We start from the raw sequence: 6,012 nt of genomic DNA on the forward strand, positions 1-6,012 counted from the left end.
TCTGTGACAAGAGGTATGCTCACGGACGCTCATCAGGCACTCTAGCTTCACATGGTGGATTTGACCAGGAAGCAACAACTATACCTCTCTGCTCGCATTTGTGAGCATGGGGGGAAAAATGGTAGGCTTCTTGCGTATCTTGCCCATACAGACCTTTAGGATAGTTTGATTGCTGAAATTCTACTTCCAAACGGGTCAACTACTGCTGATGTTTTGACTATCAACCAGACCTTTGCGGACTTCTACAGTAAATTATACGACAATACATCCATCCCTTCAGAACAGGCCTTCCTAGGTTTTTTGAATCACTTAACTTTCCAACATTTAATACCCCCAGCAGCTTTCCTTGGATAAACCTATTACACTGGAGGAGGTAACCGCGGCCATACGTCTGCTACCAACTAATAAAACTCCAGGCCTCAACGGACTCCCCTCAGAGTGGTACCAGACACATATAGAAGAACTGGCTCCCAAACTCCTTAAGGCTACTTTCACACCAAGGCGCTTTTCAGGCATTTTAGCACTAAAAATAGCACTTGTAAAGTGCCTGAAAACTGCCTCCTATTCATCTCAATGGATGCTTTCACACTGGGGCGTTGCGCTGGCGGGGCGTTGAGAAAAGTCCTGCAAGCAGCATCTTTTGAGCTTGTTTGTAGCGCTAATAAAAAAATCACTTCAAAAACGACCAAGTCCATTGAAATGAATGTGAAGCGCTTTAAAAGCGCCTGAAAAGCATCCTAGACAGTAGACTGAAGCTATGGGAAGGTCACATGATCTCAGTGCAGTGAAGAATGCTGGGATACAGGAAATCCTGTTGAGAGGTGTTAAGGAGAGAGACAAGAGAGCATGGATGCTGCAGGTAACCGGATGCAAGCCAGTGGAGAAAAAGTGGCAAGACCATCCAGTTCCAAAGCACCAAAAATCCCTGGTATGCCAACCGCAGCAAAAAGTCTTTAGGCTGGTGTGTGGTTGCTGAACAACATATTGAGGACTAGAATGACCTTCCAAGAAAACAAAAATCCGCCAGAAGTGAGTACAAATCCCATAATCCTTGTCAGATAAGTGTGATTGTGAAGTCAGAATAGTCGCAAAACACAAAAGTTACACCATAATCGCAGTCAGAATAGTCACAAAACACAAAAGTTACACCATAATCCCAGTCAGAATAGTCGCAAAACAAAAGTTACACCATAATCCCAGTCAGAATAGTTGCAAAACACAAAAGTTACACCATAATCCCAGTCCTGGTAGTCCCAAACCACCAACCCTAACCCTAATCCCACTTCTACTAGTCCCAAACCACCAACCCTAACCCCACTTCTACTAGTCCCAAACCACTAACCCTAACCCCACTTCTACTAGTCCCAAACCACCAGCCCTAAACCTAACCCCACTTCTGCTAGTCCCAAACCAACAACCCTAACCCTAATCCCACTTCTACTAGTCCCAAACCACCAACCCTAACCCCACTTCTACTAGTCCCAAACCACCGAACCAAAGTCATTGTAAATTTATGTATATTATTGTTATTGTTGAACTCCTAAAGAAAGTATAAACAATGTCAAATTAAACATGTTTTATTGTCTTGAAGCAATACAACAACAAATATTCTGAATCGATAACAATATGCTATTTTTTTTTTAAGTATATACTTGCAAACAGGAGAAAATATTCAATGAAACATATTATTGATGATTTTCATTTGATACCTATAATTTTTAAATCATATTTCCTTGCCAACTTATTGCCCCTGCAGGGCTCATAAAATAATCTGCCAATTCATCCCTAATTCTGAAACCCACTGTTGGACCGCGGACATGAGGGAAATCAGCAGGTTCCAAATTGTGAACCAATGTGTCTTCAAAATTCACGCCATCTCTATCCCTTACCACATTGTGCAACACACATGCTGTCTTTATTAATTTGCATACATTTTCGCCCTTGAGATTGATAGGTTTATGGAATATTTGCCATTTGTTGGCAAGAATGCCAAAGGAAGAGCCTACATGCCTGACAGACAATAATTGAAGATTCTCTTCCGGGTGTCAAGATTCCTCCGTGAGTAGGGCTTCATTAAATGTTCGTTGATAGCAAAAGCCTCATCAGACACGAAACCAAATGGCATATCTGGACTTTCTGTACTGGGTAATGTTCGGTTTTCAGACAAATCGAGTCGGAAGATGCTTCCCAGATGTCAAATTCAGGGAAACAGAAAAGTCTGCAGAACTCCCAAATGCCCTTACACCAATAAATATGGATTTATAGTCTGCATCAACCACAGCCATTAGCACAACTGAAAAATATTTTTTTGTAATTATATCGGCTACCACTGTGACAGGGTTTTATTAGCCGAATGTGTTTTCCATCAATTGCTCCCAGGCAGTTTGGAAAGTTGGTTTTGCTCCAGAACTGCTTAGCAACATAATTCAATTTCTCTTGATTTGGAATAGGCATTAATGTAGTTTTCAAATTCCAAATAGCATCATATGTTATCTTTACAATTTCGCTAATCGTTGATATACCTGTTCTGAATTCATACTGTAATGATGTATAGGTATTTCCTGTGGCAAGATATCTGTAATCAAACAAAAATATATTATTTCTTGCAGTACGAGTAATCAAGAAAAGGTGGAAGACTATGAGGGATAAGGAGAGAATCTTCAAAATAAGATATGGGGTGGATCTGCTGGGAAGAGAAAAGGGAGAGTGGATTGTCACTATGAGGAGCTCATGTTCCTGAAGCCCGTCATGGAGATGAGACCGGAAGTATACCAACATTTATTATGAAAATAATATTTTTATCGAATTGTCTAATATTACATTTTTTTTAGGAGTGCACAGAATAACAACATTTTTATCAATTTTTACAAGTTGTCTATTTTTCAAATATCAGTACAGAAAGCAATATGGAGAGTGAAAGCAAAGAGGACCCCGGGGATGCAGAGGAGATCAACAAATTAGATGCAGAAGACAATTTTCAAAGAACTGAAACTGAAGCAGAAACACCAGAAGCCCACCAACAGAGAAAAATGACGTAAACTAACAAAAGAACAATTGTCAGAGGACTTCCTAGAAGTTGTTAAACAATTGTTTAACAAACAACAAAAAAATGGAGGGGAATTGGAGTCCTTTGCCAAAAGCCTGGTTCCTCAAATGGCCAAAGTATCAGATTATCATTGTGAGATGCGTTCTAAAGTAATGCATCTCATTCATTACTACCAGCAGCAATCTACACAAAATAGAGATGCATCATATGAGGGCAACATTAGCAATCAGTTTTCTGTGAAGTACGAAGGTCCAGGTACCTCACGCTCACACACATACCGATTTGCTGCAACTTCCAGATTTCAAATTATGTCCCAAAACCCATGTCCCAAAACCAACCACGTTTTCAGTGAGGACCTTACGAAATGCAGCAATATTTTCAACATGTCGAACCTCCCCCTCCCACCCCTCTAGAGGAGACACATCATTCTCCCAACTATCATAACCTGTGACATTTTTTGTTTGATATCTTTTTTGTAAAGTGGTTACTTAGTTAATAGAATTTTGTCTGAAAAATGCACGTTGTCCGTATATCATAAAACGTTTTCTGTTTTGCACATGTTGTGCATTTTTGCAAATATATATGCAGTAAAAAATATATAATTTTTGTAAAATTATTTTCTGTTTTGCACATGTTGTGTATTTTTGATAATATATATGCAATAATAAATATATAATTTATCAAAAAATGTGCACTTATTAATTATGCATATTTACTTACCTTAGCGTTATAAGTAAACGTTCACATGGTGATATTGTCACCCTGCAATTGGTATCCTGTCTTAACAAGTCAGGGGTTAAGATATCAAGCAGAAAATCAAATCTGCTAAAGAAAATATGAAAATTGTTTTAAAAACTTTAGAAAATACACTGCTAACCATAATCTAGGGATTAGGGACTACCGAAACTGGGATTAGGGTTAGGGATTTTGGACTAGTATAGGGGCGGGATTAGGGACTAGTGGGGATGGGATTAGGGTTAGGGATTTGGGACTACCCGAACTGGAAATTAGGGTTAGGGATTTGGGACTACCGGAACTGGGATTAGGGTTAGGGATTTTGGACTAGTGGGGGCGGGATTAGGGTTAGGGATTTGGGACTACTAGAACCAGGGTTAGGGATTTTAGGACTAGTGGGGGCGGGATTAGGGTTAGAGATTTTGGACTAGTCGGGGCGGGATTAGGGACTACCGGAACTGGGATTAGGGTTAGGGTTTTGGGACTGCCAGAACTGGGACTAGAGTTAGGGATTTGGGACTATTGGGGGCGGGATTAGGGTTACAGATTTGGAACTACCGAAACGGGGATTAGGGATTTGGGACTAGTGGGGGCAGGATTATGGTTAGGGATTTGGGATTAGTGGGGGCAGGATTAGGGAATTAGGACTAGTGGGGGCAGGATTATGGTAAGGGATTTGGGACTAGTGGGGGCAGAATTAGGGTTAGGGATTTGGGACTAGTGGGGGCAGGATTAGGGTTAGGGATTTGGGACTAGTGGGGGCAGGATTAGGGTTAGGGATTTGGGACTAGTGGGGGCAGGATTATGGTTAGGGATTTGGGACTAGTGGGGGTGGGATTAGGGTTAGGGATTTGGGACTACCGGACCTAAAATTAGGTTTAGGGATTTGGGACTACCGAAACTGGGATTAGGGTTAGGGATTTGGGACTAGTGGGGGTGGGATTAGGGTTAGGGATTTGGGACTACCTGAACTGGGATTAGAGTTAGGGATTTGGAACTAGTGGGGGCGGGGTTAGGGTTAGGCATTTGGGACTAGTCTCAATAGGATGGGATATTATCACTTACGTTGCCATGCTCATACGTGTGTAATTTTTGAACTTTACTCTCAAGTCCTGATAGAGCAACACAATTTATCCTCTTGAGGAGTGCGTTTTTAGGATGGGATGGATCCAATAGCAACTTTCCTGCCTCTGTTTCAGGATATGTTCCCAAAACATTAGCACAAAAAGCAACAGCAGCTCAGTAAACTCCATTTTCTTTTTGTTCAGTCTCTTCACCCACAAGAAACCAAGAAGTGTACAGGATGTGATATAATGGGTTGGAACTGTAAGCTAACGTGAACACTTCATAAATGCTAGCGCATTAGCGCTAACTTTAGAGTTAATGCGGTAAAAGCTTGTCTAGAACGCGGCAATAGCGCTAGGCATTAAATAGGCGTTTTTTCAATGCCTCAGTGCGAAAGTAGCCTTATGCCCCGCTCACATGATACAGACTTTCCGACAACAAAACTGTGGAATTTTGTTTAAAGGTTGTTGGCTCCGTGTCTTGCATACAAATGGTCACACAAATGTTGGCCAACAATTACAAATGTGGGAACGTGGTGACGTACGATGAGCCGAGAAAAAGCAAGTTCAATAGCCAGTGCGGCTCCTTCTGCTTGATTCCGAGCATGCGTGCACTTTTGTGCGTCGGACTTGTGTACACACGATTGGAAATTCCAACAAAGTTTTGTTGGCGGAAAATTTGAGAACCCTGCTAGCCAACATTTGTTGGCGGAAAGTCCCACAACAAATGTTCGATAGAGTATACACACGGTCGGACTTTCAGCCAACAAGCTCACATCCAACATTTGTTGTTGGAAAATCCGATCGTGTGTACGGGGCATTAGACTTCAGACGGTCATTCTGTCCCTCATACCCCCGGATCAATGTGTTTTTTTGCCTGGCAGAAGCACTTTTGACAATATTCGTAGATTGTATTTGCATATCCATAGTGCAGCACGCACGAAACAGGGGGGATTGGTCCTATCCCTGGATGTGTTAAAAGCTTTGACACTGAGCTGGCCCTTTCTTTGGGAAGCTATGGCACGAGTGGGTATTGGTCCTCATTTTATTCAATGGGCCCATTTATTATACGCAGATCCAAAGGCTAGGGTCCGCACCAACAGGGACATCTCTGAATCATTTTCCTTGAAGAGAGGTACCAGGTAAGGATGCCCTCTCTCTCCACTC

The 6,012-nt window shown here is 41.7% G+C and overlaps 1 long non-coding RNA gene across 2 annotated transcripts in view; it reads left to right on the forward strand.

Moving 5' to 3' along the window:
• LOC141101797 (uncharacterized) overlaps positions 1-3,565 on the forward strand; it is a 218,948-nt gene extending 215,383 nt beyond the window's left edge. For both annotated transcript variants that reach the window (XR_012235024.1, XR_012235023.1), the window contains 2 exons: positions 2,610-2,766; positions 2,894-3,565. This is a non-coding gene — a long non-coding RNA (uncharacterized lncRNA). The remainder of the gene's footprint in view (positions 1-2,609; positions 2,767-2,893) is intronic.
• Positions 3,566-6,012: the final 2,447 nt, after the last annotated feature.

This window comes from Aquarana catesbeiana, linkage group LG06 (assembly GCF_042186555.1).
Source record: "Aquarana catesbeiana isolate 2022-GZ linkage group LG06, ASM4218655v1, whole genome shotgun sequence".
NCBI classification, from domain to species: domain Eukaryota; kingdom Metazoa; phylum Chordata; class Amphibia; order Anura; family Ranidae; genus Aquarana; species Aquarana catesbeiana.